The following is a 12,214-nucleotide window of genomic DNA, read 5'->3' as shown; positions in this document are numbered from 1 at the left end:
CTATAGGTTTTAGATGACAGGGCTCGTAAATGGGTTATCTAAAATCCAATATATATTGGAAGAGAGATCGCAGGGGGAAAGGCACGCTTGACTGTATCATCCTGATCCATAACTTTCCCTCCAACCAGGGGCCCATTTATTGTTGATTCCATCCAAAAGATGGGTCTGTCAGTTGGGTGGGAGTCTCACTGCTGTTTATTTTCAAATCAATACTCAATTACTATAAGGAAGATCCACTCCCTCGCCCATTTCCAAGATGAAATTATGGACTGCAGCAATAACACTTATTCAAGGCGAAAGCTGGTGTCATTAACTCACAACTAGGCAGGATAAGTACACTGGGATTTTATAACAACTGGATTTCGAATCCTCCCATGCACCCCTCACCCACTTTTACCCTTTTAGTTTCTAATTAATCAATATGAAAAAGACCCTTCACGACATGATGGATGACCAGAGAAAACAATTTTCACCCTAAGAGCCTTTTAATTTTAAACTCTAGGAGCTCATTGACTGCAACTCCCAACAACCCATCAATGCTAGTTTTTAATGCACTTCCTCTTTTGTTATTGAGAAGAATGGAGAGGCAGCAAGGCCCCGGCTCCTCTTCATAACTCATGTCATCGATTTGCTAAATGCCAGACATTTGCCATAGGAGAGAGCCCTATCAATGGCTTTGGCAGGGTGTGTGTAAATTACTCCATTAGGGAGACTTTTGGAGCATTAATAGTTGAAAGAAATAGAGGCTAGGCCACATAGGATGCATACATGAGCATGGATAGGGTGCTGCAAGTCAAATACACCCCTTGTTTGGCCCTGTCATATGAAAAGAGACTTTAAGTTGGAGGGGGAAAAAAAGCTCTTCCAATATTGCGGCATAGAAACAGATAAGCCATCATTCACTGTAACACATTATGACAGACGGGCTTTGCTCTTGTGAAAGTAGGCTAGACAGGTCCGAGGGCAAAATCCAGCCCTGGCGGACACAGTGACAAGCGGTTCTGTTGTAGTTATTGTTAGCATCCGCACCAGTTGGACGGGTCAGTCAAAACAGCCCTGTGACATTGAAGGACGCTGGAAAAGATGCTGTCTTTTGTGGAATGAAAGCACAAAAACAAAGTTTAGCAGGAACAGACCCAGACTTAAACAGGCCACAGCTCAAAGAGCGAATCCTCTGACGGTCATCAGTTTTCAGCTCGTGGCAGAAGGAAACGTGTCAGCCCCTAATTCAGGTTTACTTTTTACTGCAAAATGTGTCACATTGTTTTGGTGAAAGTTGGTGGAGAGAACGCGCTGCTGACATATAGCCTGACATATGTCACCATTATTAGAAGAAAACTGACAGATGTTCAGTTCACTTGTCAGAATGAGTGCTGGGACACTGCTGTACAATCTACTTTTCAAAAAAAATAACGATCATGATGATACAGTTATGTCATAAGAGTTTCCACACAACTTCACATTACACAATAGGTTTAAGCTGCCATTGTTCAGCACGCCACTGGGTGAATTTGATTAGGGTATGTCTTTTCAGAGGCACTATTAGCTCCTAAATCATCACTTCCTAACAGGGTGTTGCCAGTTAGATTGAGATGATAAAAAAAAGATATATTATGCCTGGCAAAGTGAAAACTTTTACATTTCAAACCCTAAATTAAAGAGCTATTGACATTCTGCATTGGCCACTGTCCAACAGTGTCACTACTTCACTGCATTGTGGGATATTAGCATCCTGTGCTTGCTTATTTGGATTTTCCCCTGGAAATAGCATCCACTTTGTGTAATATTATGTATTAAGGTTTCAGACATACTAAACTAAATGGTCCCAATTTAGGTTCGGGAACCAGAACCAAGCCAGCTCTGTTGAAATGGAAATGCCTCATAAGACATTTATAACTGATATCCTAATTCTATCAGCTCTTTTCATGAGTTGTTTCCTAGCGAGTGTCTCTGATTAAATGCAAGTCCCTCCAGACACACAGGATACTAGGCACCTCTGTTTAATGCAAATATCTGTTGTAGCCAATCCCATGGCTCAATGCATTTAGGCATGTAGACATGGTCAAGACGACCTGCTGGAGTTCAAAGCGAGCATCAGAATGCGGAAGAAAGGTGATTTTGAACATGGCACGATTGTTGGTGCCAAATTGACTGGGCTGAGTATTTCAAAAATGACTGATCTACACATATTTCCCCAAACAAACAGCTCTAGGCCTTACAGAGAACGATCTGAAAAAGAGAAAACATCCAGTGAGCGGCAGTTCTCTTGGCAAAATCTCAAATAACTGGAAACCGAGGCTACAGTTTCCACAGGCTCGCCAAAATAGGACAATGGATCTGATCATTTGGATGGTAGGGTCAGAATTTGGTTTAAACAACCCAAAAGCAGGAATCCATCATTCCATGCTTCCATGTATCAGTGGCTCAAGGTGTTGGTATAATGGTGTGGGGGATATTAACTTCGCACACTTTGGGCCCCTTAGTACCAACTGAGTCTCCTTTAAATGCCACAGCCTACCTGAGTGTTGTTGCTGTCCATCCTTTTATGACCACAGTGTAACCATCTTCTGATGGCTGCTTCTAGCAGGGAAATGCACCACGTCACAAAGCTCAGATCATCTGAAACTGGTTTTGTGAGCATGACAATGAGTTCACTCTGGTCAAATGTCCTCCACAGTCACCAGATCTCAATCCAATAGAGCACCTTTGGGATGTGGTGGAACGGGACATTCATATCATGGATGTGCAGCAGATAAATCTGCAGAAACTGCGTGATGCTATCCTGTCAATATGGACCAAAATCTCCGAGGAATGTTTCCAGCACTTTGTTGAATCTGTGCCATGAAGAATTAAGGCAGTTCTGAAGGTAAGGTGTGCCTAATAAAGTGTTTAGTACTTTCCACCTTATTGTTTCAAATGGGTGATTTGTAATTTGTGCAACTCTCACTGTATAGGGCGCCTGTTAATAGTATTTAAATGATGTATCTGTAAAATGTAAAATAAAGGGACTGGGAGATGCTCGAGCTGATGCTTTCTGCCACCCAATCTGTGGTATGTTACAATTATTGCTATGGTTTTAGCCTCTTTTGAAACAGAGACAAGGGAATAATAACTAAATAGTAATTCAAAAATATACACACGTGAGCCATTAAATTATGAGGTGAGTGATTGTGCATTCTTGTTGAGTGCAGTCAGTCTTATTATAAGTCATGGCCATAATTTGAAAATCCCGTAGCTGTGCATGGAATAATAAAAAAGAAAGAAAGAAGAAGAAACACCATAATGTAGCATTACAGAGAAAGAAAGTCGCATTCGCATCCTATTGAGTGAGCAGCTGTGGCCACAATCAGAAGGTTATTGTCTGAGCTTTCCTCTCTAATCACAACATGGTAGGTTGCAAAATAGTTCAGCATCAGGGCATGCCTTTAAAATATGTTTCAGGGAGGAAAAGTTTGTGGGTGATTGCCAGCGAGGCTGCATTCAAGGCAGTTTTCTGCACTGGTGTCAAAACCCGCCGGTCTATAAGATGCCGGGGTGGATTCCTATAGACCTCGCTATTTTTTCATCTCTGCAGTTTATTTTCAATCACAGAAAAATTACATGGTACACGATAAACCAATAGCAAGCTCCACAGGAAGCACAGTGGTTCAATAACACGAGCTCAGGAGACACACTATCAGATGATTTTGGATATTTTTACTACGATGACTTTTTGAGCAATTGCAAGTGATTAAATGAGAATAATTAAATCATGCAGGGTTTCCATTCGAAATCTGTCCTGTCATATATTTGATGCAATGCTGAATTGCAATCCGTTTGCTGTGTTTATTGCTCTATTTATATGCAGCGGGTCTTGTTTTTATGCCACCATGTGTGTTGCCCATGGATATGAGTAAAGTAAATTCACAGCTGCCGCACAAACCTTTTCACTCATTCAGCAGTGCCAGCGTGCTGCGTTTACTGGGATAAAAGCTAAATGGAGAGTGACAAAGTGCCCCTGAAGGGTAGGATATTTTTTGCCTTGACTCTTCTATGACACCTTGATAAAGCAATTATAGAGTAATTACCTTAACAAGTGGCATTAGAGAAAATTATCCTCATTTTTCTGCTAAAATAACACCAAATCAGCAGTGAGTGAATTTCAGAATCTCTAATCAGCAACCCATTAGGTGCTGCAACTGTCTGATTTAGGCAGCCGTCAATGACAAATGCAATTAGTGACACAAAACAACAAAAAAATGTGACAACATTGTGCTAAACAAGCCAGAGAAATCCGTCACATCCTTCAGAGAATTCATGTGTTTATTCAATTCATAATGGCTAATTGTATTTGGAGAGTCTGCGTGCACGATTTGAGCGGCCCCAGAGATGCTATCTGTGGCCTGAGCGAAAAACAAAAGGTTCAAAGTCAATGGGAGCCACGCTGGCAGTGAGTGTTGGAGAATCTCCCTCTTTTCAGCGAATTGAACAGATAAGCGGAAACGTTTCCTTCCTCTCTTCTCCCAAGTTAGCTGGTGCAGCAAGGTCAGGTGAATGTGATCAGCCAGTGTGTCTAAGTGTATTATCAGGTGAAATCTGTGGAGTGACGTGAGCGCACCGGGCCACTCAGCTGTCTGGAAAAATCATTACACAGTGCCGGACATTTTGGATAACTTTGGAGGCAATCAGCCGCTTGGGACACAGCACGAATGACTCCGTGACCAAAACGCCCTTGAATGAAACACTTCCTCATCAGACCGGTCAGGAGCCTAAATTACTGTTTTTTAGGGGAACAGGCAAAGATGGGCTTCTGATTTTTCACATAGTCACACTGTAAGTCCAGTGTTTTAACAAAGCTGCAGCATCTACAGGCACCAAAGTGTTTTTGGTATTTAGAAATATCAAAGCCCAAATGCAGACTCCTTATTCCCCACAGACAAGCATTTAAACTTGAGCTGAACCTGCTTTCCTGTATGGAAATTTAATGCATTATCATCATTTGAGTATCCTTAAAATTATGCTCAAACACACAGAAGATAGTAGATAAATGCAGTGCTTACAGTACCAAACCTATATTTATTAGAATGTAATTATAATTGAGTTTTCCTATATATTTCTTAGTGTACAACCCAATTTAACTGATTCTTTACTTTTTATTTATCACAAATATGTCTGTGACAGATTTCAAAATTAGCTGTTGGCACAGTAATAGCTAATGGATCAAAATAACAAAAAAAAAAAAAAAAAAAAAGCGCTCTTAATGGCTGACATCGTGATGAAATGTTTTAGTTGGGCATTTATCAGTAAAAGGTAGCACTTATGTTCTTTATTAAAGCGCCCATGTGTGTGAAATTTTATTACAATATCCCAAACATTATCTAAATGGTTCAGGATATATTTTATGAGAAAATTAAAGAATTTGGTGCAGCCTTTGTGGCACGCACCTATAAATATGGAATTCAGGTGGAGGCCACTGACATTTTTTCCCTTCTCATCTTTTCTGACTATTTTTTCACTACTGTAGGTCACCTCACCGGCAGAGTGTGGGGCTGAGGGACTGTACATGAGACTGTGATCAGCAGTACTGGTGCACCACAGGGGTCTGTCCTCTCTCCTTTCTTGTTCACACTGTACACATTTGACTTCCAGTACAGCTCTGAGACGTGTCATATGCAGAAATTCTCAGATGACACAACCATCGTCGGGTATGTCTGGAGTGGACAGGAGGATGAGTACAGGAGACTGGTGGATGACTTTATGGCATGGTGCCAACTGAACCAACTGCTGCTGAACACGTCCAAGACTAAGGAGATGGTAGTGGACTTCCTTAGGTCTGGACCACCCCCACAAGCAGTCTCTATTGGGGGGGAGATGGTGAGGACCTACAATATCTCGGCCTGCAGCTGGATGACAAACTGGACTGGCCGGTGTGCACAGACACACTGTCCAGGAAGGGGCAGAGCCGGCTTTTATTTCTTGAGGAGACTGGGGTCCTTCAATATCTGCAGAAAGCAATTGCAATCTATAGTTGCCAGCATTCTCTTCTATGTGGTGGTGTGCTGGCGTGGCAGCATCAGGAAGAGAGATGCACTGAGGCTGGATAAGTCGGTCAGGCAGGCTGGGTCAGTGGTCAGGATGGAGCTGGACTCTCTGGCTACAGTGGCAGAGAGAAGGACACTGGACAAACTGCTCTCTATCATGGACAATGACAGGCACCCATTACACACCAATATGATGAAACAGAGGAGTAGGTTCAGTGGAAGGCTGCTCTCACAGAACTGCTCAACTGACATATTTAAGAAATCATTTGTTCCAAGAGCCATCAGACTTTTTAATGCTTCCCTTGGGGGATGTTAACATACAATCACCATTACATTTGTTGATATTTGGCACTCTGTAAATCAGGCACTTTATCACTTTACTATTACTGTATATTACTGCACTGCGTTGTTTATACATCTGCCTCTGCACTAACGACTATCCCTCTGTATATCTATATTCCACTGTTCCACTATTCCCTGTGTTGTTTAGTTTCTTTTCAAAGCACTAAGCCCCTGTACAGCTTAGTATAGTTTGTATAATAGCATAGTTTGTATAGTTAGTATAGTTTGTTAGTCTGTATTGTTAGCATAGTTTGTATAATATATACCTCCATTGTTTGTAATCTATTTATTGTGCATGTTAAGCTGCTGGATACCCTGATTTCTTTCTATAAATAAAGTTATCTATCTATCTATCTATCTATCTATCTATCTATCTATCTATCTATCTATCTATCTATCTATCTATCTATCTATCTATCTATCTATCTATCTATCTATCTATCTATCTATCTATCTATCTATGTCTGTCTGTCTGTCTGTCTGTCTGTCTGTCTGTCTATCTATCTATCTATCTTAGTTTTGCATTTGACTATGTTACTACTACTACTACTACTACTACTACTATGTCACTACTGAGGTGATACCCGGACCCTACAGACAATGCACAGGTAGTCCAACTCCTCTAGGAATGCACATCGATATGTACCATTGCCAGAAGGTTTGCTATGTCTCCCAGCACAGTCTCAAGAGCATGGAGGAGATTCCAGGAGACAGGTAGTTACTCTGGACAGGGCCACAGAAGGTCTTTAACCCATCAGCAGGACCAGTACCTGCTTCTTTGTGCAAAGAGGAACGAGATACTACCAGAGCCCTACAAAATGACCTCCAGCAGCCACTGGTGTGAATGTCTCTGATCAAACAATCAGAAACAATCAGAAACAACATTATCTAGTGGGCCCTGTGCACACTGTGGAGCCCTACTGGCATTTGCCATAGAATATCAGAATTGGCAGGTCCACCACTGGAACCCATGCTTATTTTCACAGATGGATGAAAAGCACAAGACATGTGAAAATAAGCATGGGTCATCCCTTAAAAAAAATCACAATGATATTTGATCTATGAGCTACAAAGAGATGGGATCTGTTTCTTTAAATCTCACCAAGTCAGCTCCTTGAATTTATTTCCTTAATATTTTAACATCATGCAAAACTTAAATGTGGGATTCATAATTAGTCTCATAATCACAGCTCATTATTATAAGCTATAATTAGTCAGAGATCAGCCTAATGATAAGACACAATTATGTCTCCAGATGCATTGTTTCTAATCAAGCCCTAATATTCAAAACACAGCCCAGTGAGTGTAAGATGTAAACTGTCATCATGAAGTAAATTCTCACTTTTGTTACCCCATCTTTGAATGCATTTCACCCCGTCTGCTTGCGTCCATGACGCGTGTCCGTCTTGGCTCAAGCATCAATGTGTGCATGTTAAGTGTGATGAAGTATAGTTATTACCGTACATAAACCGGACGTTTGAAGTAAAATAGCATTTAATGACTCATTTGAAGTATCTGAATTGCAAAGGAAATGAAACATCTCTTTGAAGGAGGAAATGCCATATTCCAATCAAACATTTCACTGTAGCGAAGGTTAATGAATGCCATTAGCCCAGCGCCAGTAAATTCCGACTTGTATTTTCACGAGATGCATAAATTAGATAAAGACCCAGAATCCAAAGCTTCATACGGGGGGGAGAGGGAATGTATGACAGAAACACAATTACATGCCTGTGGATGGGATGGCTGCTAAATGGAAGCAATTTGACAAGCTTCGACAACTGGAAGTTAGTCCTTCTGTCACCTTCTGCTTGTTTGTAAAGCACACAAGCAAAACTTGTACACAAGCTAATCCATCAATACACGATATTACTGTTTGCCTGCTAAAATATTTATCAGTTTAAAAATGTGTTTCATTTACATATATTTACAAAATCCTCTCCTAATTGTAGCTCATCTGCATACATATTAGTAAGATTCATTATCCAACTGAACATACCAAAATGCTACCAACTCCACCAACTGGTTTGTTGCATGACTGAATGAGTGACAATATTTATTTTCAAAGATGTCCCAATAATTATTCACCAATTTGCTCTTTAAGTTTCCTTTGAGATGCTAATTAGTTGTTCATTTAGATGTATCCTTTTCGCTAATGGCTCATCACTTCTTAAAGTGTCCTGCTTGGCAATAATAAGGTCTGACGTAGGCGTTTTCTATACTTCATTACTCCTTTCAAATGATCATTGGCCTCCTTAATTAGATGATAGTTGAATTATAGCTCTACTGTAGACTACGACCTTGAAAAGAAGTTGAGATCTGACAAATGACATCCCTGAATTGAAGGCTAATGGCTGAGGCAGAATAACACCTTGTTTTTTGGTGTGTGTTATTGTATTCTGGTCACTCTTTTCACTTCTAATGCAGGTGCATATGAAAGTGATAATGTTTGATCTTTTGTCTCTAAATGTATGATGCAGAGAATCTGCTCCTCCTGCAATTTACTTGAATTCATAAAGGGAAGGTAGGAGAGATGGAGGAGGAGGCCGGGTTGATGTTGACTTCATGCACAGTGGGGTGGGATATTGGAAATCTCGACATTCACTTTTGCAGTTTCTCAAGGTTGAAAAGTGTAAGGGAGAATTCACCAATTGACAATGAGCTGATGAATCAGATGATATGCTTTTTTTTTTTTTACCCAAATCAGCTGCTGTTGTTAAATGGTTAAAGTATAACTGCAAAACTTTAATGCAGATCTATCAACATATTCACCTACACAGAAAGGTAATTCCCCAATAAAAACCTCTGCAGAAAATCTTCTGATTCAGATTTTCTTCCAGCCCAGAAAAAAGGCTACAGAAATTTAATTTGTCCTTCACATGTGGGGGGAAAAAGATTATTTAAAGTAAGTCACCGAAAATTTAAAGACTAGAAGCAACTGAGTGTTTGACACATTTTACTTTGTCGTCAAGCAGAAATCACTCTTAAAATTTTACACCTTAACTTACCATCCGCACCATCAGTAAACTAATAAATGAGTAGAAGAGGACACCACTGAGCCATGTGGATGGCAGCACTGTCATCACCACACTATCAAATCAAATTCATTTGAACTCTTTTAACGTGGCTTTTTGAAAACATGTCACGATCAATCACAGATTATCCTATCCTTTCAGTTCTTTATGTTCACATATTTGGCAGTATTTAATCCATTCCACCTTTATACCTCAGCACTGAAAGCCACACCATCATCATCATCATCATCATCCATATTGCATGGTCATGAATATCTGGTTCAAACAAACTGAGCTGAATTACTTCCTGTGACAAAACTAGCAGAATAAGGTCCAACAAGAGTAAAGCTGGAATCTGGATCAAATGAAAGTACGTTAAAGTTCATTTCAAAAAAGAGAGAAAAACAAAACACATTCAACTCTGATAATTAGTGAAGATCTTAAAATCTCAAAAAAAATGTAAATTAAGTTTGTGTGTTTGCTAAAACAACAGTAATTTTGGTTTCTGAGCATTATCTGACCGTGTTTCCATTCAGTGAGCGGGACTGTACAGTCAGAGCCTTTGGTTAAAAAAGAAATAAATAAATTTGGTCAACAAATCTTTTGTTAATGAATGTATGTAGGGATTTAGGACACTCTTTTGCATATCTCTAGAACATACTTACTATTATAAGGGCCTCATTTGTTATTTTAAACACTATAATTAAACTCGTCTTGTCAGAAAATGCCATCGCCAGATAACGACGCCATTAAATTACATGATGAATCAGTAGCTCCTGGTTGTGCCTGTGCAATGCAGCTGAGCTATACCCAATCTACGGTATGAGCTATTTTTTTTTCTGGAAATATGCATGACAATCTGCAGTCTACAGCCCCACTAGCAGGAGATGGTAGGCAGGTAGTATAGTATTTCTCATGCATGTGATCTGAGTGTTGCATCTTAGCATGCTAGCATTGCAAATTAGCATTAAAAACAAACTACAGCTGAAGCTGACGGGAACACTATTATTGAGTTAGGGTTGGTAGTAATTCATCCTGGGCAGAACATTAATGTTTGTATCCAAATGTAGGCGTGACAAATGTTGAGACATTTCAACAGGAGTGCTACTCGAGCCTGCATGAATGTATTTTACAGATGTTGGACCAAATTTGTGGCGCTATCTATCAACTTACCTAAAACTAGACTAAAATAGACTAAAAATGTGCTCATGTATATGTAATCTGGTCATTTAGGTATAATTATTGAACAACTTCTAAACTCCTCCGGACAAGGAAAGCATACTTGGGTCGTGATTGGGTCTCCACTGATTCTGATGGGGGGAATGCTTGGCGCCCTGATGAGCAAACACTATGAAGTGAGACTGCAACTTAAGCAAGAAGCTGCACGTACAGTACATGTGTTTTAAAAAGACAATATCTACTGGGTTTCTTTACAAACAGAAAACATCCAGTGGATTCAGGCAACATCCTGGGCTTTAGGTGAGTTTAGGGATCCTAGTTAACCAGACTCTGTGCAGACCTTGCTCCATCACCGAGGCAGTACTATCACTCTTGATGTACACCAGCATATCACTCCAGTAAGCAAAATCCCCCGAGACGGGTCTTTTTTCAGTGCTAACATGTGAAATATTGCTTTCCTGGGTGTTCACTCAGGCGAGCAAAAATCATTGCCTCTCTCCGGGTAAGGTTGACAGATGGCCATCCACACTGTGAGAAAAACAAAGGCTTGGATGGCAGAGTGAACAACCAGGTCGGCCCATGTTTTATCCCCCTTCACTCTGTAAAACTGCCGCCAAGGTTAACCCCAGCTGCCTTTCTTTGGTTTTATTTAAGAGGAAAAGCACAAAAACAGCAGGTTGGCTGGACATACTTTAGATTAAAGCTTTCTTCCCCAAGGGAAAAAAAAATATATATCAAACTTCTCTCTTTCATGTTTCTCATTTAAAAATCCACATGAATACCTGGCAGGATATCTCTGACAGATTCTTACTCTTAATCAGCACGCTTAGAAATTAACAACTTCAAAATGAAATGCAATTTGCATGTGTTTGCTTGTGCAGAATAATCAAATCATGCGGTATTAGGGCACGCATCAAGCACTGGAGACAGTGGTTTTGTTCAGTCTGAGTTAATTGAGCCCCTCTGCCATCTTTTTTAGAACAGTGCCTGACATAACCACTGGTTGTCGACACTCTGACAAGTATCAGATGAATAATTTTAATGCTAATTACACAGTAGCAGAAATACATCACAAAATCCTTTCATGACAGGCAATGAGGGGAGTTAAAGATGTCTATAAATGTGGTTTCATGGGATATTTTTAAAAGAGGACATGAGGGGAGCGAAGGGTTGTGATATAAGTCCAGGTTAAACTTTCTTTCTTTTTTTTTTTTTATTTAAGTAAGTTTGAAATTGGGTTAGATTTCAGTTTAACCCTGAAAGCTTGGTAACTTCTTGGCTAGCTGTTGTTTATTACCCACAGCCAACATGGGCCAATGCTTCCTCTTAAAAGCTGAATCAAAAATAATTTGAAATGACATGAAAATCATAAGGAGAAAGAAAAAGCTTTAAAAAGGCCATTTATAGATGAGAGGCTGTCTCTCATTTTTTCATTGTTTCCTCAAGTGCAGAAATGTAATCTTGGCCTCAATGATGCTGGGACGCTGATATTATTTTTCATGGACATGATTCATGCTTAGTTTCTAGAATATAAGTTATTGATTTGCTAATCTGCCCACTGTGATCTCGTCTACATAACTGCCGATGATCTCATTTTCAAACGCTGTGACATGCTGAAGTCTTAAAATGAAATGGAAGATTGATTTAGAGGATGTGATG

The sequence above is a fragment of the Archocentrus centrarchus genome, chromosome 20 (assembly GCF_007364275.1).
Source record: "Archocentrus centrarchus isolate MPI-CPG fArcCen1 chromosome 20, fArcCen1, whole genome shotgun sequence".
NCBI lineage: Eukaryota > Metazoa > Chordata > Actinopteri > Cichliformes > Cichlidae > Archocentrus > Archocentrus centrarchus.
Note: the sequence above shows the minus strand (reverse complement) of the source record.